The following is a 27,681-nucleotide window of genomic DNA, read 5'->3' as shown; positions in this document are numbered from 1 at the left end:
TAACGTGTAGTAGAAGGGGAGGGGTAAAGCCAATGTTTTGCAAACCTGATGCCATACCACCCGTAACAGGGCATAAAAAAGTAATCAAGCTTCCTTGAGAGCCCCTGGGGAAGTGAAGTGTGCAACTAGCTTCTAAAATGCCAGGGAGTTCCCCTGTGCTACCTTGGAGGAAGAAGGGCTCCCTAGAAGGAGAGCATCACCCTGGTGAAGTAGGAAGTACCCTGATACCAGGACCTGCCCACCAGGGGATGTACTATCCTCTCGCACTGAGGATAGGTCTCCAAGTGCTGACCAGAAGGGAAAGGTTAGGACAGCTGTTGTAGTGTGGTGATTCGATCATTAGGCATATAGATAGCTGGGTGGCTGTGGACGTGAGGATCGCCTGGTGACGTTGACTGCCTGGTGTGAAGGGTGCGGACCTCATGTGTCACCTAGATAGGATTTTAGATAGTGCTGGGGAGGAGCTGGCTGTCCTTGGTGACATGTGGGTTACCAATGACATAGGAAATGTGGGAGAGAGGTTCTGGAAGCCAAATTTAGGCTCTAGGTAGAAAATCTCAAATACAGATCCTCTAGGGTAGCATTTTCTGAAATGATACCATTCCACCCGCAGGGCCCAAGAGACAGGCAGAACTCCGGAGTCTCCAATGCGTGGATGAGACGATGGTGCAGGAGGAGGGTTTTAGATTTGTTAGGAACTGGGCAACATTCTGGGGAAGGGGGAGCCTATTCAGAAAGGATGGGGCTCCACCCGTAACCAGGGTGGAACCAGGCTGCTGGCATTGGGCATTTAAAAGAAGATAGAGCAGCTTTTAAACTAGAAACGGGGGAAGGTCGACAGTCACTCACAAGCGCATGGGTTCGGGATAAGATATCTTTCAAGATATCACCAAAACAGGGAAGATAGGGGTATCCTGATAGTGAGGTTGCAAAAGAGACCTTAGTAGATCAGGTGTCCTATAAATAAAAATCAAACAAAAGATTTCAAGGTATACTGCCAAGTACTGAGCATGATGTAAATAGGAACAACAAACATACTTTGAAAGTGTCCTATATGCGAATGCCAGGAGCTAAGAAATAAGATAGGAGAAGTTAGAATATATTGCACTAAATGAAAAATAGATATAATAGGCATCTCTGAGATCTGGGTGGAAGGAGGATAACCAGTGGGACACTGTCATACCAGGTACAAATTATATCGCAGTGGTAGGGTGGATCGAATTGGTGGAGGGGTAGCATTGTATATTAACGAGAGCCTTGAATCAAATAGGTTGAAAATTCTGCAGGAAACAAAACACTTCTTGAAATCACTGTGGATTGAAATTCCATGTGTAAAGGGGAAAAGGATAGTGATAGGAGTGTACTACCGTCCACCTGTACAGGATGACAGACAGATGCAGAAATGTTAAAGGAATTAGGGACGCAAACAAACTGGGGCAACACAATAATAATGGGTGATTTCAATTACCCTGATATTGACTGGGTAAATGTAACATCGGGGCACACTAGGAAGGTAAAATTCCTTGATGAAATCAAGGACAGCTTTATGTGTACAGGAGCCGACCGAGAGAAGGAAAAATTCTAGACCTAGTCCTTAGTGGAGCACATGATCTGGTGCGGGAGGTAATGGTGCTGGGGCTGCTTGATAACAGTGATCATAATATGATCGGATTTGATATTAGCTTTGAAGTAAGTATACATAGGAAATCAAATACGTTAGCGTTTAACTTTAAAAAAGGAGACTATGATAAAATGAGAAGAACTGTGAAAAAAAAAACTTAGAGGAGTGATTGCGAGGGTCAAATATTACATCAGGTGTGGATGCTGTTCAAAAACACCATCCTGGAAGCCCAGGCCAAATATATCTGCGTATTAAAAAGGAGGATGGAAGACCAGACGACAGCTGCGTAGTTAAAAAAGTGAGGTGAAGGAAGCTATTAGAGCTAAAAGAAAATCCCTTCAGAAAATGGAAGAAGGAACCGACTGAAAAATAATAAGAAACAGCATTTTCTTTCCTTGCCTACTTATTTGTTTAAAATATTGTATTTTCATTCCTTCCCTTCTCTCTCCATTCCCTCTACCCTCTCTACTGTCATTGTATTTGTTTATTGGTTCAATGTAAGCCGCTTAGAGGCTGCTTTATGTGGTAAAAGCGGGTATAAATGATCTAAATAAATAAATATATAAGGAATGTCAAGTCAAATGCAAAGCGCTGATAAGGAGAGGCTAAGAGGGACTTTGAAAAAGACTGCGTCGGAAGCAAAACACATAGTAAAAAATTTTTTAGGTATATTAAAAGGCAGGAAGCCGGCAAAAGAATCGGTTGGGCCGCTAGATGACCAAGGAGTAAAAGGGGTGATCAGGGAAGACAAAGCCATAGCGGAGAGATTAAATGAATTCTTTGCTTCGGTCTTCACCTGTCACGCTTTCATAGCAGGAACTAGGTTTGTGAGCCCTGGGCCACTGCGGAGGAGTGGCAGTGGCAGGTGAAACCACCCCACACCAGAGGCAGGCAGAACTCTGAAAAACAGTTAGACTTCACCTGCACTTGACCACCGTTCCTCAGGATTGAGCCCCTGGGTGCAGGTGGCCAGCAGGACTTACCGGACAGGGCAGGACCTGGATCCCCACTGGGCTGAACCAGGACTGAGGGTCAGAGGGGAAAGGAACATACAGGGACAACAGGGCAAGGAATGGATAAGCTAAGGGACAAGACAGAAAGCTGCAAGCAGCCACTAAAACAGGGAACAAATACCGACAGAGAAAAGACAGGACTGGAAGCTGCAGAGCAGCCACTAAAGACACAAACAGACAAGGACTAGACACAAAACTATAACCCAGAGACAAGACTAGAAAACAGGCAACAACCTAATCTAAACTACACACAGACTAACTAAAAACAGACAAGAATCCCAGGCAAGAACCCAAACTAAGCAGAAGTGCAACAAGTACCAACATACCAGGGCCTAAGGCGATGCAAAGCAGAGAGTTTTCAAATGGCTAATAAGCCCAGCAGCAGCTGAGGCTCTCAGCTGCAGCAATCAGCGGGCAACTACGGGTACTGTGTAGGTTCAAACAAAACAAGCAAGTCTGGCAGCCTGTAGATCCGGACCGGACTGGGCTGAAATCTGGAACGGGTGATAATAACCAGACAGTCCATTGCAGCCACCAGGTCTGGCCACTAGGGGGCGAGAATGACTGAGAGCCTGAAACATGGACCACGATCGTGACATCACCAAGGAAGATTTGGGTGGATACCGGTGCCGGAAATGGTATTCGAAGCTGGCGATTCGAGAAACTTAATGAATTCTCTGTAAACCTGGAGGATGTAATGGGGCAGGTTCTACAAACTGAAGAGTAGCAATCTCCTGGACCGGATGGTATTCATCCCAGAGTACTGATTGAACTGAAAAAATGAGCTTGCCAGAGCTATTGTTAGTAATAAGTAATTTATCCTTAAAATCGGTGGTGGTACCGGAAGATTGGAGGGTGGCCAATGTAATGCCAACTTTTTAAAAAGTTCCAGAGGAGATCCGGGAAATTATAGACCGGTGAGTCTGACATCAGTTCCGGGCAAAATGGTAGAGACTATTATTAAGAACAAAATTACAGAGCATATTCAAAAGCATGAATTAATGAGACAAACCAGCTTATAATCGAAAGTAATCGCCGGCCATCTTCCGACACAAATCGGGAGATGGCCAGCGATTTCTTAAAAGTGGCGAAATCGGTATAATCAAAAGCGGCATTTTTTGACAGCATCGCCGCTTTCCCGTTGCTTCGCTGGTGAAAGTTCAAGGGGGCGTGTCGGTAGATTAGCGAAGGCGGGACATGGGCATGGCTACCAGATGGCCGGCTTTCGCCGATAATGGAAAAAAAAAAGTGGCGTTAAGCAGTATTTCGCCGGCTTTACTTGGTCCTTTTATTTTCACGACCAAGCCTCAAAAAGGTTCCCCAACTGACCAGATGACCACTGGAGGGAATGGGGTATGACCTCCCCATACTCCCCCAGTGGTCACAATCCCCTTCCAAACTAAAAAAATAAAACTAAAAACCTTTTTTGCCAGCCTGTATGCCAGCCTCAAATGCCGTACCCACCTCCATGACAAGCAGAATGTGTTGTATCCATCCGACAGCCTTTCCCTGGTTGCGATGTGGCTCTCGGGTGAGTGTGACACCTTTTCTGGTTAGGTGCCCTGCAGAGTCACATTAGCAATGCATTGTGGTGGGTGTAGGGTACTGGGCTCTACTCCCATGGTACTTTTCCCCCTGCTAACTGGGTCAGAGTGTGCCTTGTTTTGTTTCCTGTTGTAGTCCATGAGGTAGTGGCCATTTTTGTAAGCCAGTTTTTAGTTCCCTTTCCTGTGTTACCCCACGTTAGAGAACGTAGTTCTTACCTTGAATGGTGCTGAAAGAGGGCATTGTACACCATTGTGCCAGCTCTGACCTACTGCTAATCTTAGTACCAGGGGACTCTTTGCCAGTGAGGCACAACCTCTGATCTGCAGTTAACTGTGATTAAACGTGGTTATTTCAAGAAAGGACTTTTTCAGAGAGATTAGTCTTCAGGTGTGAACTGGTGTGCCAAAGTTATACAGCAGCAATAAGTCCTAGAGGCTGGTATGCAGGTCCCTGGAGCATTTTAGTGGGTGCAGTACATTTGTGGGTAGTGGGTTTGGGGGGCTCAGCTCCCAAAGTAAGGGAGCTATGCATGTGGGAGCTTTTCTGAAGTCCACCGCAGTGACCCCTAGGGTGGCTGGTTGGTGTCCTGGCATGTCAGGAGGGCCAGGGCACTAAAATGCTGCCTCCTCCCACGGCCAAAATGCCTTGAATTTGGCTGGGGTTTGAGATGGCCGACATAATTTTCCATTATCACTGAAAAAACAAACCGGGCATCTCAACCCCGGCGAACTCCACGGCATTTGGCCGAGCTAAACCGTATTATTGAAAAAAAAGATGGCCGCCATCTTTTCAATAATACGGTTCCGGCCAGCTGTAGCGCCGCCGCCAACATAGATAGCCTGGAGATCTATTTGGCCAGCGATGTTCGATTATGCCCCTCAAAGTCACATGGATTTAGTGAAGGGAAATCTTCTGCCTCACCATCTACTACATTTCTTTGAAGGGGTGAACAATCGTGGATAACGGTGAGCCGGTTGATATTGTGTATCTGGATTTTCAGAAGGCGTTTGACAAAGTACCTCATGAAAGACTCCAGAGGAAATTGGAGAGTCATGGGATAGGAGATAGTGTTCTATTGTGGATTAAAAACTGGATAAAAGATAGAAAACAGAGAGTAGGGTTAAATGGTCAGTATTCTCAATGGAGAAGGGTACTTAGTGGGGTTCCCCAGGGGTCTGTGCTTGGACCGCTGCTTTTCCACATATTTATAAATGACCTAGAGATGGGAATAACTAATGAGGTAATTAAATTTGCTGAAGACACAAAGTTATTCAAATTCGTTAATCGCGGGAGGATTGTGAAAAATTACAAGAGGACCTTACGAGACTGGTGAGACTGGGCGTCTAAATGGCAGATGACGTTTAATGTGAGCAAGTGCAAGTGATGCATGTGGGAAAGAGGAACCCAAATTATAGTTACGTCATGCAAGGTTTCACGTTAGGAGTCACAGACCAAGAAAGGGATCTAGGTGTCGCGTTGATGATACTTGAAACCTTCTGCTCGTGTGCTGCTGCGGCTAAGAAAGCAAATAGAATGTAGGTATTATTAGGAGAAGGAATGGAAAACAAAAATGAGGATGTATAATGGCTTTGTATGCTCCATGGTGCGACCGCACCTCGAATATTGTGTTCAATTCTGGTCGCCGCATCTCAAAAAAGATATAGCAGAATTAGAAAGTGCAGAGAAGGTGGATGAAAATGGTAAAGGGGATGGGACAAGTTCCCTATGAGGAAAGGCTAAAACAGCTAGGGCTCTTCAGCTTGGAGAAAAGGCGGCTGAGGGGAGATATGATAGAGGTCTATAAAATAATGAGTGGAGTTGAACGGGTAGATGTGACGTGTCTGTTTACGATGAAGCGTCTGTTATGGAATGAAGCTACAATGTAGTAAATTTAAACTATCAGAAGAAAATATTTTCTTCACTCAACGTGTAATTAAACTCTGGAATTTGTTGCCAGAGAATGTGGTAAAGGCGGTTAGCTTAGCGGAGTGTTTAAAAAGGAAAAGTCCATAGACCATTATTAAATGGACTTGGGGAAAATCCACTTTCGGGATAAGCAGTATAAAATGTTTTGTACTTTTTTGGGATCTTGCCAGGTATTTGTGACCTGGATTGGCCACTGTTGGAAACAGGATGCTGTGCTTGATGGACCTTTGGTCTTTCCAGTATGGCAATACTTATGTATATATATGTACGGCTGTGTCCGAAAGATAAGATTGTACCCCGAAACCAGTCAGCAATTGTCTCATTCTTCATGCTGTAGAGAAAAATCATATATCCAAGAGCCCTAGACTTCTGGGCAGCCTCAGCACCAATAATGGTGCCCTGGCTCGTTTAACTTACCATAAATAGTTTATCAGTGCTCTTTTCAAGCACCCCGGTTATGCTGAAAAGTAAGACAAAGGGTAACATCTGGAACAGATAGCGCCACTTTGGGACAAGCATCATATTGTATAGCGCCAGATGCCCCAGTAAAGGGATAGGAAAGTGTTGCACATCTGCAACTTCTGAGAAGTGGAGTCCAATAAAGGCTGAATATTGAGTATGTATAATTGAGATAAGTCTCATGGTATCCACAACCCAAGATAGCGGATCACCTGTCCTGTCCAAGTTACGGGAAATTCCTCCTCCATTGCTTCTGACTGATGTCCAGCACAGGGGAGGACCAAGGATTTCTGCAAGTTAAGCGACAGAGCCAAGAAATAAACCAAATTCTTCCACAGTGTCTATCAGTCGGAGCAATGAGGAGTGCAGATTTGCAAGGGGTAGCTAACATATCATCCACATATGCTATATCTTCAACACTCTTTACCAAGCAGGAGTCCTGTGATATCAGGATGTTTCTGTGTCGTACGCAAAAGTGGTTTTAAATAAAGAGCAAGCAGTGGCGAGAGCAGACGACCTTGTCAAGTACCCCATTCTATTGTAAAACATGTGCATTCGGGTGCCGTTTACAAAAATTGCAGCTCTAGATGCCGTTTAAAGTGTACGTACGGCCTGATGAAACCAACCTGTTCCCACATGAATCAATATCGAGCACACACATATAACCTCTCTCCAACTGGGAGATAATCATACACATGACACTCAATGCAGAAGACTGGATAGCACCTATCTTGCTGCTGAACTGCTGGCTGCAACTTAGTAGTATTGTGTTGCTTAAAATTCTTAAGGTACTAGGGATATTAGATTAATATAAAGATCCTTAACATTATATGGTATGTTATGTGATTTATTTAGTGTTTACTTCTCAGAAAGTAATTAAATGTAATTAAAACTTCAATGAAAACTCCCCTCTTGTTATCCTAATTAAAATAATTGACTCATACTTCCTCAGTCACAAAAAAGTATGACTTTCTGCTGTTCTGGTTTTTTTTTTTTCATGGTTTACAGGCATGCTTTAGAATAATAGACTGTCGTATAATAAAGTATAGACAGCATCTATGATTTACCGTGCTTTGTAAAGTGAAGGAGAAAATTGGCATCAGCAAGCATAAATTTTTCCATTGTATATTCCCACTAAAATACTGCAACATCAGGGTGTCTTCTCCAGTTATGTTCCATTCGCTTTGCCTTTTTTTTTGTTTGTTTCATTGAACTATAACTGCATACATTTTTCTCGTTTTTGAAGCTGTATCTGTTCTGCATTTGTAAATGTAGGCTTCACTTTCTGTGTTAACTGTTCAATGCAGTAAGACATTATATATGAGATTCTAGTATCAACAGGTATTGTACAGCACTGCAGCATAATTAGAGAAAATGAAAGGTTTATAGAGTGAACAGAAAAGCCCAGAGGATGGCTAACAGTACAGTTTGGACTCTGCTAATATGGGGAATGCAGGAAATTTCAGGTTTAGAATTAAAGGTATTATAGAAGGTCTGTTCTTTTTTTTTAGATGAGATTTGCATTTCAAACAGGGCTGAATCAGGAGAAGGAGGTTATTTGAGAACCATAGAACAGAAGAGAAGAATACACTGGCAAAATTAGCAAGCAAAGACAAGTCAGAAATTTATCAGAGTCAGTTTAAAAATAGGACCAAATGTTTTATGGCTTAGAAAGCACATATGAGAGAAAGAGTACCATTTGCTGGTGAGGTATATAGTAGAAGTCTTTAGCAGCTTTGAGCTAAATGCACCCCCCCCCAGCGACGGGGGCTGGAGGTCCGCTGGACCGCCGGTCCCCCCTCCCCAACCCAACCCCCAGCATTGACAAGGGTCCCTGTGTGATGGACCTGTCACTCCATCCGCCGCCCGCCCCCCTACCTTGGTTGGAGGAGGGACGCAGCCTGCCTCCCTCCTCTTCCTTCGACGCTGCAAAATGGCGGCGCCTATCCCTGCCCACTGCATCCTGGGATGCACTGGGTGGGGCTGCACACAGGATGCAGTGGGCAGGGCTGGGCGTTGCCATTTTGTGGCATCGAAGGAAGAGGAGGGAGGCAGGCTGCATCCCTCCTCCAACCAAGGTAGGGGGCGGGCGGCAGAATGGAGAGACAGGTCCATCACACAGGGACCCTTGTCAGTGCTGGGGGTTGGGTTGGGGAGGGGGGGACCGGCGGTCCAGCGGACCTCCAGCCCCCCTGTTGCTGGGGTGGGGGGTGCATTTAGCTCAACGCTGCTAAAGACTTGGTTGGGGCCCACTGGACCACCAGGGACCATTTGCCGGGGTTTGGGGGGCTGGAGACCCACTGGATCTCCAGCCCTCCCTGAACCTGGTGGGGGAGATCGTTGGGGGGACCGGAGGTCCGCCGGACCTCCAGCCCCCGTTGCTCGGGGCAGGGGTAGTCAGGGCCTGGTGGTCCCATGGACCTCCAGCCCCTGTGTTTGACAGGCTTGGGCTTTTGACAGCCCAGACCTGTCAAACAAGTGCGGGAGGATTGTGCTGACCGCATGCTCAGGCACAATTCTCCCACACTTCTACCCCATGATCAGAGATACTTGCGCTGCTTAAATTTGCATGCATTATCTCTGATCATAGGTCCAATAGCGTCCCGCGCTGTTCCAGCGCTATTTTAGAGCGCTGTTTGGAACAGCGCAGGGCTTTTGATTATCTGGGCATTAGAGTTTCTACATGTGATATTATTCTGTTTTTGGTGATGATAGTTTGCTGTCATTGTCACAATAGGCGGTATAGAAAGTCCAAAATAAACATAAATCATCTAGTGCAAAAAACATAAACACCCTTAAAATTTAACTTCAATGGTGCACTTTATTAAAAATAGTTTAATCCTATAAATAAATCACTTAGAGGGGTCACAGCCACTTAGAACCAGTGCACAAAATGCATTGAAAAAAGCTTCTTCAAAAGAAAAGTTGAACCCTTACCTGTACATTTGTCTTCAAAATGGCATCAGACTGCATCTGAGCTCGCTGCTGTTTAAAACTCTCTACTTCTTTGTCTTTCCTTTCAGCTTTTTCCTAGTGTTGATGCTTATACTCCATTTATGCCTGATAAGATTGTTACTCTTACTCACGACCTTCCCAAACATGGCTCTTTCTGGTTTGGGCTCACTTCACTAATCATATCTCACAGCCAGCCAGGGCTCCCTGATCGGTTCTACCCTTAAAAAAGCTCTCTTGGCATTAAATCCTACATCTATTCCAGCCTGTCTAGTGAAAAAAACTAAAATGATCTTCCTTTTATTTTAAATCTCATTCAGTTAAGTTTAGCACAGGAATAGTTCCTGCTCTCTGAAAACAAACAGTTGTATTTCTACTCTGAATAATAATAAAAATTACAGATCCCGATTTTCACACATACATCTTATTTCCAGTCTCCCTTTCCTTCAGAGGTATGGGCACTAAAGCGAAAGATTGGGTTAAAAACTGGTTAGATGGAAAGAGACAGAGGGTAGTGGTAAATAGAGTTTGCGCCGAGGAAGAGGGGATCAGACCTTGGGCCGGCTCTTTTTAACATCTTTGTGAGTGATATTGCAGAAGGACTGTCTGGTAAGGTTTGTCTCTTTACGAATGATACCAAACTCTGTATAGGGTGGACATCCCGGAGGGTGTGGGATAGCATGAGGAAGGATCTAGCAAAGCTTGAAGAATGGTTCAGTAAATGACAACTAAGATTTAATGCTTAAAAAAAAAGGCAAGTTTGTGCACTCGGGTTACAAAATTCCAAGGGAACGGTACGACACAGGGGGTGAAGTATTTCTGTGTACGAAAGAAGAGCAGGACGTGGGGGTGATTGTATCTGATGATCTTATCGTGGCCAAACAGGTAGAAAAGTTGACAGGCAAAGCTAGAAAGATGCTCAGGAAGGAGAGGAATGACAAGCAGGAAAAAAAGAGGTGATAGTGCCCTTGTATAAATCTCTGGTGAGGCCCTATTTAGAATACTGTGTGCAATTCAGGAGACTACACGTACAAAAGATATCAACAGGATGGAGCGGTCCAGAGGGTGGTTTCAAAATCGGTTAGTGTTCTCTGTCATAAAGCTTATAGACCCAACAGTATACTCTGGAAGAAAGGCAGGAGAGAGGGAACGTGATAGAGACATTTAAATACCTCCGTGGCATTAATGTATGGGAGGTAAGCCTTTTTCAAATGAAGGAAAACTCTGGAATGAGAGGAAATAAGCTCAGGAGTAATGTAAGAAAATACTCTTTCACCAAAAGGATGGTGGACGTGTGGAATGGCCTCCCGGTGGAGGTCGTGGAGACAAGGACTGTGTTTGAATTTGAGAAAGCATGGGGCAGGCATGTGGGATCTCTCTTAAGGAAAGGAGGAGTGAGTGTTTACTGATGAAGGGCAGACTGGATGGGCCATTTGGCCCTTATCTACCATCATGTTTCTCAAATTCGCAGAAAGTATGGTGCTCCAGAACTTACTTTAATTTATGGATAATTCTTTAGTGCATCATTCTGATCTTTAGGTTTCAGGAGAGGACACAGTATGGAATTGCTCTTAACCAAAATGTTAATTGAGATTAGGTTAGCCTTGGATTTTAACAAGGTTGTGGTTTTGGTCCTTTTTGGAACTAGCTTCTGCTTGTGATCTTGTTGATCACCACTTGCTGTTGGTACGCCTCAAAGGTATAGGTTTGGGAAACACAGTCCTCCAATGGTTTCTGTCCTGTCTAGGAGGTTGCTTATATCAAGTATCCTTTAACAATTTCTAAAAGGGATTTCCTTATGTAAGAGGAGTTTCTCGAGGCTGTCTCCTTGCTACAGTCCTATTTATAATCCTTTCTTTATAGTTCAGTTTCTTGGATGTAGTCCATATTTTATGTGGATGGTTTCCAGATCCTGTTTTCCCTAGTCACTTCTACTCTTGACTTTTCTCCATTGAATTTCTGTCTGAATTCTGTAATGGAATGGCTTGCCATAGATAGGCTGTTTATTAATTTCTCTTGGGTCCTTCGTCTCCCCCACACCCAAGTGATCTGTTAATCTTCTTTGTCTTTTGCTCAGAGGTCTCTATAAATTTCAAATTTTTTTGGTTAAAAAAAAACAAGTACAGGAAACAGCATTATCATACTTAAATGATATCAAAAGACCAAACAATTGCTAGATAAGCTATATAGCCCACATCAAGAGAGAATAAAGCAATTTAAACAATTAAGTAATATGGTCATGTGGTGCCATGAGGGAGAGCGGTTGCTGAAAAGTGGAGCTCCTTCACTTTCTCCTAATCCAACTCGCTAAACAAGCTTAAAGTGGATTGTTTTTGGATGTACAACTTCCTGAGATATCTGTGAAAGGAGCGGGGGAGAGAAATTGGTACTAAACTGCCAGACCGAAATACGATGGCAGCAAAAATACAGAAAAAAGGCAAGGAGAAGAACAAGAGTATGGAAGCCAAAATGGCGGAAACTCAATTGCAGCAGTGTTCCTCGGTGTGCTCAGCGTGGACAGCTGAAATAATGGCGGATGTTACAGTAGCAGTTGAGGCAGCTTTGGATAAAAAACTGCAAGCTGTATTTGATAGAGCTGAGGCAGCTCATGAACGTCTAGATGGGTTTCATTTAGATTTGGATCACATGCAACAGAGAGTTAGTGATATCGAGGACCGCATGGCTGAAACTGCGGGACCAGCGGAGGCTCTGCAAAAGAAAGTAGCTGAATTGGAACAGAAACTAGATGACCTGGAAAACCGATCGAGACGTAATAATTTACGACTCATAGGATTACCGGAACACCTGAAGGATTAAGATTTAGCGGATTTTCTGGAGCGATGGCTCCCTCAGGCGCTGCAACTCAATAATTTACAAGGCTCCCTGAGAGTGGAGAGGGTGCACCGGATAGGTCCGAGAAGATCTGCAACAGATAGACTGAGAGCAGTGATTATGAAAATTCTGCACTATGGACATAAACAAGCGATCCTGAGGGCGCTTCGGTCTGGACAGATGCTTCAACACGAAGGTAAGAAAATTCTGTGCTTTCAGGATTACTCGGCGAGAGTGGCAGCGGCGAGAAGGGCTTTTGCGCCAATTTGTGCTGAGTTATATGATCGAAAACTCAAATTTGCACTGATATACCCAGCTAAGTTGAGAATATTTCAGGATGGATCGGAGAAGAACTTTGAGTCAGTGGATCTTGCAAGAGACTTTATTAAAACTCTGCCACCTAAAGCAGCGGCGTGAGGGGCCTAGCGCTGGCTTGGGTTCATGTCTTGGAACCTCGTGGGATTGGGTGGTGGAGAGGTAATGTGGCGAAAGCTGCTCGAATATCTGGACGGTGAACCAGTGGTAAGGTACTGCTGGGTTTATTGGGACTCTTAAACGATTTTGATTTGGTAGGCCATCGGGCCTAGCTGGACATGTTCACAGTCTCGTGGAAGAAGCTGGATTATGTTTAGAGATCCTTGTCTTTTTACCAGAAGGCAGTTTATTATAGTATATTTTTCAAACTATAATAAAGGCAGTGAAGTTATCTAAGTTATGCTGCTTTCGACACTTGGGGATTATGATCAGAGAGGGCAGTTACAACGCAGGGGATTTAAATAGTTCTTTTGGTTTATCTCACTGATAGTATCGGTGATTATGTAATGTTGGTGATGACTGTTTTTCTCTCACCCCCATCCTTCTCACCTTTCTCTATTCCCTCTGAGTGTTTTTAAGATGAGATGTACTGATTGTATATGTTTAAGCTTTCCACTGTTCTAAAAAATTTGTGGGGTTTTTTGGGAGGAGGTGGGGTGGCTATACTTGACGAGTTCTATCCAGAATTCATTGGGGATTTGTGGGATAGAGGGGGAAGGGTGGTAGTAAAGGGGGGGGAGGGGGAAGTGGGGTAGGGAAAGGGGGGGGGGGGGGGGGGAGGGGTACTTCATGCTGTACGGAGGGTTGGCAAAAGTAGGGGCTGGAAAGGGGGCGGAGCATTGTATCAAGGGGGCAAGGATAGGGGTGAGCTGGGACACTTCATCTCTGGTGAAAGAGAGTTTAACTGGACAATTTACCAAGGGAGCTGCTTGGGGGAGCAATATGGTTAAAATAGTGTCATGGAATGTGGGAGGCATAGCCTCGCCAATTAAGCGCACTAAGATTTTACAAGTGTTGAACAGACAAAAGGCTCAAATAGCTATGTTGCAAGAAACACACTTGAATGCAGCTGAACACAAGAAGTTATGTTGCTGGTGGGTTGGAGAACATGCAAATAGTCCCACACAAAATAAGAAAGCGGGTGTCGTTATTTTATTTTGAAAGGGGTTGCAATTTGTGATGAATCGTAGGATTATAGATCCCAAAGGACATTATATAATTCAGCAAATTACTTTAAACAATAAACCATTATTGCTGGTTATTATTTATGCGCCCAATCAATATGATAAAAGCTTTTTTCAGAATATTATTAAACACATACACGCCTTTGACCAGATACCAGTGATCATGGGAGGAGACTTTAATTTGGTTTCTGACCCTTTGACAGTACTGGATCCTCACGGGTGCGACCGGTGAATTACTCTAGAGGAGTGCCCTGGGTGTGTTCAGCTTTAGATTTGATAGATTTTTGGCGTCTCTTGCATCCTTGGAGGCGCGGGTGAGGAGAGCTAGGCAGGTATATGGCCGGATGCCAACTGCAGCTCATAAGAATCAGTTCTTGGCCTCTCAGGCAGAATTAAACCAACTAATTCAGTCGAGGACACAAAAGTCTATGATATACCTTCGATACCAGCTATACAAGCATGCTGACAAGCAGGGTAAGATGCTGGCAAGACTGGTTAAACAAGTAGGGGGAAAGAGATGCGTGTCTCAATATGGTTAAAATAGTGTCATGGAATGTGGGAGGCATAGCCTCGCCAATTAAGCGCACTAAGATTTTACAAGTGTTGAACAGACAAAAGGCTCAAATAGCTATGTTGCAAGAAACACACTTGAATGCAGCTGAACACAAGAAGTTATGTTGCTGGTGGGTTGGAGAACATGCAAATAGTCCCACACAAAATAAGAAAGCGGGTGTCGTTATTTTATTTCGAAAGGGGTTGCAATTTGTGATGAATCGTAGGATTATAGATCCCAAAGGACATTATATAATTCAGCAAATTACTTTAAACAATAAACCATTATTGCTGGTTATTATTTATGCGCCCAATCAATATGATAAAAGCTTTTTTCAGAATATTATTAAACACATACACGCCTTTGACCAGATACCAGTGATCATGGGAGGAGACTTTAATTTGGTTTCTGACCCTTTGACAGTACTGGATCCTCACGGGTGCGACCGGTGAATTACTCTAGAGGAGTGCCCTGGGTGTGTTCAGCTTTAGATTTGATAGATTTTTGGCGTCTCTTGCATCCTGAAGAACGTGATTATACCCATCTCTCTTGGGCACATGGCACACAGTCGCACATAGATTACGTACTGGTGTCAAAGAGTAGCTTGACACAGTGCAAGCAGAGATAGGCACAACTCAGGAGTCAGATCATGCTTTGGTTTGGATTTCATTGGATTGGAGTAGGGAATTGAACAGAGTCTTTCGCTGGCAATTTCCTAGAGCTTTGTATTACGACCCTAAGTTTCACTCCTATGTGCAAACAAGATGGAGAGAATACACAGACTTTAACAAGAATAGTTTCCAGTCGGATCCTGTACTTTTTTTGGGAGGCAGCTAAGGCTGTATTGCGGGGAGGATATTATATCTTATTCGGTGCATAAAAAGAGGTCGAAAGACGCAGAGGTGCTACGCTTGGAGGCGCGGGTGAGGAGAGCTAGGCAGGTATATGGCCGGATGCCAACTGCAGCTCATAAGAATCAGTTCTTGGCCTCTCAGGCAGAATTAAACCAACTAATTCAGTCGAGGACACAAAAGTCTATGATATACCTTCGATACCAGCTATACAAGCATGCTGACAAGCAGGGTAAGATGCTGGCAAGACTGGTTAAACAAGTAGGGGGAAAGAGATGCGTGTCTCAGATTCGGGATGGACGGGTTGTATACCAGCATACAAATGAAGGCATTAATATATGGTGTTTCAGGAATTTTATGCTAAGCTATATTCCTCGCCTGCAGATGAAGGACTTGAAGCAGACTCCTATCTTGTGGGACAGGAGCTTCCTAGGATCACGGGTGCCCATCAGGCCATACTCAACACGGATATTACAGAAGATGAGGTCTGGTGGAGCATCAGAGATAGCCCATTATATAAATCGCCGGGAGTGGACGGATTCTCCTCGGAATTTTACAAAATCATGGTAGAGGAAGTAGCAGCTTGTCTGACAGAGGTCTTTAATGTCTTTGTTCAGAAAGGGGAGCTTCCTGTCTCGTTAAGGAAGGCCCAGATAATTGTGTTGTTAAAGCCAGGAAGAGATCTGAGTAGAGCAGAGTCATATCGGCCAATATCATTACCTCCGTTTGAAGCTAAATTATTTGCAAAAATCATGGCGAATAGATTAGTTAGGGTTTTACCTGAACTGATAGCGACACCACAGGTGGGCTTTGTAAGAGAAAGATCGGTAGCACGGAATTTGAGAAAGATCTTGATATCCTTGGAACACTTACAACATAGCTATACCCCCTCCTTGCTTGTTAGCTTTGATGCTGAAAAAGCATTTGACCAAGTTAATTGGAGTTTCTTGTTTGCGACCTTGGAGGCATGTGGCATGAATGGGTTTTTTACGGCAGCTATAAAAGCTCTTTATCAGGACCCAGTTGCAGAGGTCTCGGTGAACAGATTGTTATTGGATTCGTTTAAGATAGCGAGAGGTACAAGGCAGGGCTGCCCCTTGTCTCCCCTTCTTTTCGCTCTGGTCTTGGATCCGCTGGTATGGGATATCATGGGGGCCGAAGATGTGAAAGGAGTCGTGATCAGGTCAGAACATTTTAAGGTATCAGCTTTTGCGGATGATCTGTTGGTGATTCTGCGGGAACCACGAACTTCCTTGGCCGCTCTATTGGAGATATTTGCTGAATTTGGAGATTTTTCGGTGTTTCGTATTAATCTAGACAAATCTGAAGTCCAGACAATTCATGTGTCAGAGGCAGCGTGGAAACAATTAAACTGTCCGCTTAAGAGATCAAGGAATTCCTTTAAATACCTAGGTATACAGCTACTGAGGAATCTGGGGCAGATGTACCAGATGAATATCGCCTGTAGTGCTGAACTTAGTGAGTGTCAGGGAAGAGGGATTTTCAGGGCATATACTTCTTTGTCAAGGTTGCATTGTATAGGAGGTGTAGACTCGCCCCAATGTAGTAGATGTGGTGATCCTAAATGTACTTTTTATCATGCAATGTGGGCTTGCCCAGTGGTCAAAAGTTTTTGGTTACAAGTGTTTCATTTCATGGAGAGACTCTTGGGACGGACAATACCAATTTTGCCCGAAACTGTCTTGTTGGGGGTTGACACTCTGTTGGGGACTGGTACTGTCTATCACAATTTATTACTGTATAAGGCTTTTCTAATAGGGAAAAAATGTATCTTAGTAAATTGGATAAAGTCGGAGATCCCTTCGTATTGGCAATGGTGCAATAGATTACATGCATTACTCTTATCCAGTTGACAAATTCTCTTGGCTCAAACCCTCGTCGTCTCTTTGCCAAACTGAACTCTCTCCTCAAAGTGCCTTCACCTCCAACCCCCCTTTCACTTTTCCCCCAGACTCTGGCTAAGTTCTTTCATGATAAGGTTTACAAAATTAAACTTGAATTCTCAACCAGGTCACCTCCACCTCTCCTTCCCTTAGTCCATTCTCTCAACCCTCCAACCCCTGCCTCCTTTTCTTCCTTTTCTGAAATCACTGAAGAGGAAACTACACATCTTATTTCCTCCTCAAAACTAACTACCTGTTCCTCTGAGCCTATTCCCACCCATCTACTTAACACTATCTCTCCTACTGTCATCCCGTTTATCTGTCATATCTTCAATCTTTCACTGTCCACTGTGACTGTTCCTGATGCCTTCAAACATGCCGTAGTCACACCACTCCTTAAAAAAAAACCTTCATTGGACCCTACCTGTCCTTCCAATTATCGCCCCATCTCCCTCCTCCCTTTCCTATCCAAGATACTTGAATGTGCTGTTCACCGCCATTGCCTTGACTTTCTTTCATCTCAAGCTATTCTTGATCCACTTCAATCTGGCTTTCGCCCCCTTCATTCAACTGAAACAGCGCTTGCTAAAGTCTCCAATTATCTGTTCCTGGCCAGATCCAAAGGTCTCTATTCTATCCTCATCCTTCTCGACCTATCTGCTGCTCTTGACACTGTTGATCACAGCCTACTCCCTTGATACGCTGTCCTCACTTGGATTTCAGGGCTCTGTTCTTTCCTGGTTTTCTTCTTATCTCTCCCAGTGTACTTTTAGTGTATAGTGGATCCTCTTCTACTTCTATCCCACTGTCAGTTGGTGTACCTCAGAGATCTGTCCTGGGACCTCTTCTTTTCTCCATCTATACTTCTTCCCTTGGTACTCTGATCTCATCCCATGGTTTTCATTATCATCTTTACGTTGATGACTCCCAGATCTACCTCTCCACACCAGAAATCTCAGCCAAAACCCAGGCCAAAGTATCAGCATGCCTGTCTGACATTGCTGCCTGGATGTCTCAGCGCCATCTGAAACGAAACATGACCTAGACTGAGCTTCTTATCTTTTCCCCTAAACCAACCTCTCCTCTTCCCCCATTCTCTATTTCTGTGGATAACACTCTCATCCTTCCTGTCTCATCAGCTCGTAACCTTGGGGTCATCTTCGACTCCTCCCTTTCCTTCTCTGCACATATTCAACAGACTGCTAAAACCTGTCGTTTCTTTCTTTATAATATCAGCAAAATTTGCCCTTTCCTTTCTGAGCACACTACCAGAACCCTCATCCATACTCTTATCACCTCTCGCTTAGACTATTGCAACTTGCTTCTCACAGGTCTCCCACTTAGCCATCTCTCTCTTCAATCTGTTCAAAATTCTGCTGCACAACTAATATTTTGCTAGGGTCGTTATGCTCATATTAGCCCTCTCCTCAAGTCACTTCACTGGCTTCCTATCCGTTTCCGCATACAGTTCAAACTCCTCTTATTGACCTATAAGTGCATTCACTCTGCAGCTCCTCAGTACCTCTCCACTCTCATCTCTCCCTACATTCCTCCCCGGGAACTCTGTTCACTGGGTAGATCTCTCTTATGTGCACCCTTCTCCTCAACTGCTAACTCCAGACTCCGTTCCTTTTATCTTGCTGCACCTTATGCCTGGAATAGACTTCCAGAGCCAGTACGTCAAGCTCCATCTCTGGCCGTCTTCAAATCTAAGCTAAAAGCCCACCTTTTTGATGCTGCTTTTAACTCCTAACCCTTGTTCACTTGTTCAGAACCCTTATTTTAACATCCTCACTTTAATATTCCCTTATCTCTTGTTTGTCCTAATTAGATTGTAAGTTCTGTCAAGCAGGGACTGTCTCTTCATGTTCAAGTGTACAGCGCTGCGTATGTCTAGTAGCACTATAGAAATGATAAGTAGTAGTAGTAGTACTTATTAGAACTACGATACTCACACTTAAAACCTAAAACACAACGCAAGTTTTATTTAACATGGGGAAAATATATTCAAACTTTGGCTCCCCGGGCTCGCAGCTCTATTCTTAATCAACTGGGGAAGGTCTCGGGGTCTGTGTAAAAGAGGGAATTGCATAAAGTAGTGTTCTCCTCAGTAATCATTAGAGTTGGTTGGGACAGCATGGAGTGTGTGTGGGGGGGGGGGGGGGGGGAGGGGGGAAGGGGGGGACGAGGGGGGAGAAGGGAAGGAGATGAAAAGGGGGCATTAAGAGGGGGGATTGGGGGGCTAGGGGCTTTGGGGAGGGGAGTTAGATACTCTACTTAAACCAAAATTTTTGATGTTTTACTGACTTTTAATGAGTTATTTGAAGAATGTTATGCAACTTGGCTATGGTTTGAAACTGTTACCTGTATTGATTGACTGGACATCAATAAAAATTGTTGAAACATAAACAATTAAGTAATGATAAAAGAAAATAAAGAATAACTCATTCTATAATACTGCATTATTTCATGACCCACAAATTTTCAATCTCTCCCCCCCCCCCCCCTCCCCGATACCAACTGCTTAATCCAAGCCAATGGGCAAACAACCCCTCATACTGGATTCTGCACCAAAATATTTTTCCAATTATTTTGGTCAACAAAGATATAGCTATTTCCTTGAAAAGTCACAAGATATTTGCAAGGAATTTTTAAAACAATGTGCCTCCTGAAGTCAAAGCCCTAGGTTTTAATTGCAAGAAGGCCCTCCTTCATGACTGTGTAGTTCAGAACTTCCCAAACTGTGGCCTAGGTGGGTTCTCGATAGGTGCATCATTATTCTGTACCTCCATGGGGTCACACAATTTGATTTGGTCGCAATCTTGGGGTCATAGCCACAAAAAGATTGGGAAGCACTGGTGTAGCTTGTTCTGCATATGGGAAGAACTGTACTTTGTGACCACACAAACTGGTAGTCCTAAAATGTTATTTTAAAAAGAAGGATGTAATTCTCAGATTAGTTCAGTGATTTGCTCCTCCTTACTTTTTCGTTTAATTTAGGAGGGCCTTCTTGTGATATTAAGTGGAACCACTGAAACATCATTATTAAAGTACAGAAGTTTTGACCACACCAACACCTCTTTTACATGACATCACTGATTACATGTATTTTATTGTATATGCTTGTTGTATCAATCCCTCTTTATAGTACAACCTCTCTCTCTGTTGCCACCATCTCTTCTGTTGAAGAGGCCAACGATCATAGGTCAGTGTATTTTTGCTTTTCAGCCTTTGGATCACCTGACTCAAATCACGAGTTTGTTTTTTTTTTAAATCTCTTTCACCAAATAACTTGGGCATTTTATCTCTTCTTTTCTTTATATCTTCCTTATCTTGGCCTCTGTCACATCATTCTTTATGACTCCAAGACGTTTTCTCACTTCTTCTGCGCTGATACTAAAAAAATCTCTCTCATTATCCTCTCCTTACTACTACTACTTATCATTTTTATAGCGCTACTAGACGTATGCAACGCTGTACACTTGAACATGAAGAGACAGTCCCTGCTCGACAGAGCTTACAATCTAATTAGGACAGACAAACAGGACAAAAAAGAGATAAGGGAATATTAAAGTGAGGATGATAAAATAAGGGTTCTGAACAAGTGAATAAGGGTTCTTCTTCCTGCGCCTTCCTTGTTAATGCATCAACCGCTACATTCTTGCTTCCTGGCTTATAGCTGACCTCAAAATCAAACTCCGCCAACTGGGCAATCCATCTTTGTTCGGTAGCTTTCGCAATAGCTGATTTCAGATAGCTCAGCAGATTATGGTCAGTTCTGACTACAAACGTCTTGTACAGCAGGTAATCTCTATATTTCTCCGTAACTGTCCATTTTAGTGCAAGCAGTTCTAATTTAAACACACTATAATTCTTATCACTTCTTTCTGGCTTTCGTAGGCCACGACTTGCATATGAAATCACATGCTCTTTTCCTTCTTATACTTGACTTAAAACTTCTCCCAAACCTCTGAGACTTGTATCACTAGTCAGAATAAATGGCAAGTCGAACTTGGGATAGGCCAGGATTGACGCAGTTGTCAGCTTCTCTATAAGTGTCTCAAAAATAGACTGACATTGCTCATTTCACTGCACCATGATTGACTTATTTTTCTGCTTACTCTTGCCAGTCAAACTATGTAGGGGTGGTGCTATTTGATAAAAGCTGGCACAAACCTTTGAAAGTAACTGGTCATCCCCCAAAATTGTCTTAATTCGGTTGTTGTCTGAGGAACTTTCCAATTCTGCATTGCTTCCACTTTGCCCCTATATACCACCACTCCTTTCTCTGATACAATATGAAACACATTGCTGTGCTTTGCCAACAGTGCTCTTAGCCTAGATTGTTGCTGAGTAGTCAGTATGCTCCAGTCCACTTGTATGGGGATATCATCTGCCATATCCTCTGTTAAGGCCATATCAATGTTTGTAGATCTCTGGACTTGAACCGTATTCCTTTGAAATGAAAGGAAACCAGTACAACTACATGTATCTCAGCAGGCTTGATCACTTCCGCCACTCTAGCTCTTGGTGGTAAGGACACCGGTTGACAACTGGCATGAACCAGACAACTTAGAAAACGGTTTGATTTTTGTTTTGTGATGGTTTGAAGACAAGCTGCACGATAAAAGTATTGCATTGACCAGGAAGTCATACTTAAAGTTTTCATGCACGTCAAGTATTTGGACTGAGTTCATGGTTCAAAGCTAAGTAACATCTTCATTTATTTTTTGTAATTTTTCAAAGACTTTGAACAACTCTTTATTAGGTGGAGGCCGGGCGTGCTATGATGTCTATGAGGTGTTTTACTCTTTGACTCCTGAGTCTATGTATATACACCTAAAAAAACTGAGCACACATCATTTATTATTTATAATTTATTTTATTTTGTTATTTTGTAATTGTTTAGTTGTGAATTTTGAACTGATTTAGTTTCTGATTTATATACATGAACCAGACACAGTCACACTTTATCTTTATCTGAAGTAACTAACATATTAGCAACTCGAACATTTGAAGGCAGTGCTGTTAGTTCTGTATGGGTGACCACAACTCTGGCTGGCTTGCACTCTTCTTTCAAGACGGCACAAGGCGGTAACACTGTGCTTCTTCGACCCACTAGCTTCACATAACCAATTCTTGCCTGCTCATGTTTTTGTACTTGCTGCCATACTTTGTATATCTCGTCCTTTTGGACCCAATCTTGTTCTGAGACCAATCCAAATCTTGTAGCACGTTCATTCTTATAATTCCTTGTACCTTTTCTTTTGGCCCCAGCTTTGACTCTCCATCTTGTACAATAAAAACACATTTCCGTTTGAAAATCTGCTTCAAGCAGGAAATATCAGCTTCTATACAGCCCTGTATTAGTACATTAACCCCATTCAAAGCTTTGAGCCTGATCCAACTCACACACCAGCGGGAATCCACTCTGAAAATACTGTGCGAAGCAACTGGCTGTGATTGTTGTCACATCTGAGCCTGTGTCTAGGTAGCATCTCTCTGGAACTTGACCTATCAAGGCCTCTATCAGTGGACTTCGCCCAAGCATTTTCTGCTTAAGTTCAGCCACAACTGGCACTCCCACTGATTGCATCCTAACTACAGCAGTAGAAGTGGAGGCTTCAGATGTTTGCTGAACTCCAGCAACTGTTGCTGGTGCTTTGCTTCTGTCCAGCCATATGTTAGCATTGTTCTCTCTTCTTACATTGCCGTATAGTGAATCAACTCTTTTGGTTGACCCTACTGTCTCACTAGCACACTCCCTAGCCATATGCCTGGGCTCATTGCATTGGTATCATATCAGCTCCCCTTTCTCATTTCTCAAAGGGACCTCTCTTGGGCGCAAACCTATCACACTCCTGATTCATCCAGGCTCCACAACTACTTCTCTGCATAGGTGTAAACCTGTGACCACCAGCTGTACCTTGCACCATCTGAAGCAGGTTCTGCTGCTGCCTACTGATCTGCACTTGCTGTTCTAGGAATATCTCTTGTCTTCTGCTTAAATTAGTCATCATTTGTGTTAGATTTGCAATCTCCATCCGCACATTTGGCTCTGCTACAGCCGTTCGCACTGTGGCTTCTGTATAGCCTCTTGACAGGATGCGGGGTCTTTCCTCCATCAAACCAAAATTGTCTTCCTCCGACCACATGATCACCGCTTGGAGTAGCTCTGGAAAGGAGAAGTGTGGTTCCGCATCTCACGTTTCACATTCTCATCCCTCAAGCCTAATTCAAAACGCTCCTTTAACATCTTTTCAGGATCTCAGGCAATCTCTGTCTCGAGCAGTAACTCTGGCTAACTTTTCTTGCAGACAATAAGTGTAGGTTCTGGTGTCATACAGTGCTTGTCTGCGGTTGGAGAACTCTGTGAGTCTAATGATCACAGGCATTTTATCTCCATACACCATCTTCAGCAGCTCAAATAAGTCACCAATGTTTTGTGGAGTCTGAAGTACATACCTCACTGTGTCCCTTACCTTGTCTAATAGATGGTCCTTCACCACCTCCAGCTGATCCTCTTCTGGAATTCTTAGCACCTGAAGAGTCGTCTTTGCCCGCTCTATCCACTCCTCTATGGTTACATCTCTGTGCTTCTTAGGTAGGCCTGCAAAGTCTGGAATCTTCTTATCCCTAGGTATATACATAGGGGTTGGTGGTTGAGAGGCTAGGATGGGGGAGGGCAGATTTTTATACGGGGTCTGTGCCGGAGCCGGTGATGGGAGGCGGGACTGGTGGTTGGGAGGCGGGAAATACTGCTGCACAGATTTATACGGTCTGTGCCTGAAAAAGACAGGTACAAATCAAGGTAAGGTATACACATATGAGTTTATCGTGGGCAGACTAGATGGACCGTGCAGGTCTTTTTCTGCCGTCATCTACTATGTTACTATGTTACTATGTTATAGTGGTAGTTCTGGGGATTTCCATAAACCGCTCAATGTTCGCCCTTTTTTTGTCTCTGTTCTTCTTGCACGCTATGAAATTCCTCCTCCCTCCTTCTCATTCTTTCTTCCTGCACATCCATTCTCACCTGCATTGCCTGCATTTCTGTGCGCCAATCCTCCATCTTCACGCTTCTCAGGGGCTCTGATTTCAAGAGACCGAAGTGCAAACTGGGGGGAAAATTTCTACTTATAACCGTAAACAGAACTTTAAAAATTTGAGGTACAATATCCATGTCCGTGGCACCACTTGTACCGTGCCACCCAATTCTTCAGTAAGATTGCGATTTCCTTTAATAAATGTCACAGTTATGCCAAATGATGTTTTTAGCAATCTTGCTTTAGAATGATGGTGGATGGGTCAACAAATGATTACTAGGTGACAAAAACAGTAACCTTTAGCAATGAAACTTAGCCATACAACTAAATAACAATTGACTTTTATTAAATTATATACTAAGTTCCAGAAGCTTCTAATAAATAATGTTTCTTATGTGTGCACAAATATCGCCTAACTAAATCAAATAAAACTTCTAAGTGTTTCTGATTAACAAATTAGTCTCTTTGGAACATGGGTTACATTGATGCTCATGTATTCACATTTGTTTTGTATTGATAGTAAGTCCTAAGTGTATTGTTTTGCTCAGTCTCTAAAAAAAATTTTTTTTTTAACTGTCTTCACTGACTCAATCCTTGCTTGCATTGGCTAGCTCTCCTCATTTCCGGTGCACATAACTCTGTGGTCCTCTTACTTCTTTTCGCAGAGATAGACAACCAAGTAGTTATGTTTTACATTGTGAAACAGGCACAATGAAACCTCTCTAGGCAGCAAGAATTTGGGATTTTTTTTAAAACAGTAAATCACATCCAAATAGAAGAAACTTATCTCCTCGGTGTCCAGAATCAAGTGGCTGACAGATTCAGCAGAGTCCTCCAGCCACACGAGTGGTCCCTGCACTACGAGGTGCTGCAGTCCATTTTTAAGCTTGGGGGACTTCTCAAATATATCTCTTCACCAGCATCAAAAATGCTTTGCTCCCCTTTACTGTTCATTCCACCCATCGCGAGATCATCTGACAAAGGCTTCTTTAGCAATACCTTGGCATTGGCTTCAGCTCTATGCTTTTCTTCCAGTCTCACATATAGCAAAGACCCTACACAAGTCTCAATAAGAGGCCAGGTATGATGACTCTCATAGCACGTCACTATGGCCTTGTCAAAACTGATTTTTTCTGGTATACCAGGTAGTAGTCCATCCACCTTGCAGGCTTCCAATTTCTCCCTTGTTAATCACACAGAACAAGAGCCATCTTTCTTTTTACAACCCAAAAGCGCTAGCCCTCACAGTGTAGAAACTGAGCAGCACTTAATCACAGCAGGAGATCTTCAAACACACATTCAAGGAAAGCCTTTGACCACACATAGTTATGTCCTCAAAAACAAGATGTTTTCTGTTTGTTGCTTAACAATTGGTCACAGTCCCATGCACTATGCTGATGCTATCCTAAATGATTTATCCCATCTAGAGAATGACGAGGGGATGGAGCGGGGATGGGGACAGATCCCATGGGGACGGGACAGGGATAGAGACAGAGCCTGTGGGGGGGATGGGGACAAACTTTGTCCCCGTGTCATTTTCTACGTTGAAGCCTGTTAATGAACTGGACTGTTATTTATATTTGAGTGATGCGGACGATGATATTTTTATTTTTTGGAAAAGCAAGCAAGTAAACATGGTGACCACAACTAGCAAAGTTTGCATGGGGGATCCTGTACTTTCCTGCTACCAACACATCTTCTAAGAAGACATCTTCTATTGCAGGAAGGACTGTGAAAGACAGGAGAGCTAGACTGAATCCTGAGATTGTAAGCTCCTTGAGCAGGGACTGTCCTTCCATGTTAAATTGTACAGCGCTGCGTAACCCTAGTAGCGCTTTAGAAATGTTAAGTAGTAGTAGTAGTAGTAGATTGTTGTTGACTTATTCATCCACAGATTAAAAAATCATAACAGTGCTTCATACGGCATATTTCTCCACTGCTTGGGCATATAGAACGGGTTGTATTTTGTACCCCTGGACATTTTAACAGGGTGGATTAGGATTCCTTAGGGGTGGTACGTCAGCTATTGTTGGGGTTGGAAGGGTAGAGAGTGGTGGGGTTATTATAGTTGCTCGTTATTATTATTTTCTATTTGGGATTTATAAACAACAGTTGCACAGCATATTGTTTCTTTTTATTATTTAATAAAAAGATTTAACCCTTTAGTGTCCAATGTTCCCATCAATCTGTTCCCATATGGCTTATTACGGGAACATTGGACACTATATAAAATCATAAGTGTTCAAGGCTTCTTCAGATGAGGAAAGATCCCACAGAGATGGGATGGGGACAGAACCTGCGGGGACGGAGACAGGGCCTTCGGGGACAGGCTGGGGATGGAGACAGAGCCCGCGGGGACAGGACGGAGACAGAGACAAATCCTATGGGGACAGGGTGGGGATGGGGACAAACTTTGTCCCCTTGTCATTCTCTAATCCCATCTCTATTGTCAGGGACTTTAGGATTCTTCCACCAGCGTGCATCTCCATGCCCTCTATGCTTATCATGTTCATGAAGGGCTTTTTCATGTGAATCCACTTTTCAGAAACCTTTTATACCATGGGCCCTTAAGGTTATCTTTACATCCCTTACAAAATCACCATTAAGATAGTGGAGTCTCCCTTGCTTAAGTATCTCACATGTAAATTCCTATTTCTAGTGACAGTTACTTCAGCTTGAATAAGTGAGCTTCAAGTTTTAGTTATCTACAGGCGTGACACTTGGTTTCATCATAACAAATTAAACATAGAAATATAGAAAAATTAAGGCAGATAAAGACCATATGGCCATCCAGTCTGCCTCTCCATGCCATCTACTATTGTTGTCCCAAGCTTTCTTGAATTGAGATAGTCTTCGTCTCCAGTACCTCCACCAGGAGGCCGTTCCATGATTTCACCATCCTTTCCATGAAGACGTATGTGCTTTGTTTACTGCTAAGTCTCTTCCTGTTCACCTTCATCCTATGCCCAATCATTCCAGAAATTCCATATATACTTAAATATAAACAGAGATTTGGGGGCCAAAAAAAAGGCCCAAAATGAGGATATCAGTTTATATTTGACTCTTTTTTTTCATTTCCCCTCTCCCACATGCAAACACAGTCTTTGGCATTTCTTCCTCCCCCCCCCCCCCCCCCCCCCCCCCCCCATGGTAGCTGACATTGCTGCAGTTCCTACCTCCAGCTGACAAAGAAAGCCGTGTGCTGGTAAGTGCAGGATCTTGAGCATCTGCGCATGCCCAAGGCCTGCTTGCTTGGGTGTGAGCCAGCAGAGCAGGCCTTGAACGTGCACAGATATTCAAGGCCCTGCTCTGGCCAGCACATCTCTTTCTCTGTCAGCATCAATCAGAGGTAGTAACTAGCATTGCTGGTAATTGCTAGGAGTGGGAGGGGGGGGTGGTGAGGGGGAATAAAGATGCTGTTTACTCTGTAGCGAGCTGGGAGCTCTAGTGGATGCTCGCTTAAGGGGACCCAGGATG

The 27,681-nt window shown here is 43.5% G+C and overlaps 1 protein-coding gene across 1 annotated transcript in view; it reads left to right on the top strand.

The window, feature by feature from the left end:
* Positions 1-27,681, top strand: part of HIBADH (3-hydroxyisobutyrate dehydrogenase) — a 294,282-nt gene that overhangs the window by 228,457 nt on the left and 38,144 nt on the right. The window lies entirely within an intron of this gene.

The sequence above is a fragment of the Microcaecilia unicolor genome, chromosome 1 (assembly GCF_901765095.1).
Source record: "Microcaecilia unicolor chromosome 1, aMicUni1.1, whole genome shotgun sequence".
NCBI lineage: Eukaryota > Metazoa > Chordata > Amphibia > Gymnophiona > Siphonopidae > Microcaecilia > Microcaecilia unicolor.
The sequence above is the reverse complement of the archived record's forward strand: the minus strand, read 5'-3'. Positions and strand labels throughout refer to the sequence as shown.